Here is a 299-nt window from a genome sequence, read left to right as displayed (position 1 = left end):
CAGGAAGTTCCTCATTCCAGTGTAGTCCCCTTTCCTGTAGCTTGGTTTCATTTGTCCTGGCCTTCCTGCTTCCCCCTCCACTTGTAGCTCTACTGTGTATTCGAAGCTCAAAACCACATGATCGCTGGCCCCAAGGGGTCTTTCATATGTGATGTCCTCAATATCTGCACTGCTCAAGGTGAATACTAAGTCCAGTCTTGCTGGCTCATCCTCTCCTCTCTCTCTTGTAGTGTCCCTTACATGTTGGTACATGAAGTTTTCCAGTACCACCTCCATCATCTTAGCCCTCCATGTACCTT

This window comes from Cherax quadricarinatus, chromosome 13, assembly GCF_038502225.1.
Source record: "Cherax quadricarinatus isolate ZL_2023a chromosome 13, ASM3850222v1, whole genome shotgun sequence".
NCBI classification, from domain to species: domain Eukaryota; kingdom Metazoa; phylum Arthropoda; class Malacostraca; order Decapoda; family Parastacidae; genus Cherax; species Cherax quadricarinatus.
The sequence above is the reverse complement of the archived record's forward strand: the minus strand, read 5'-3'. Positions refer to the sequence as shown.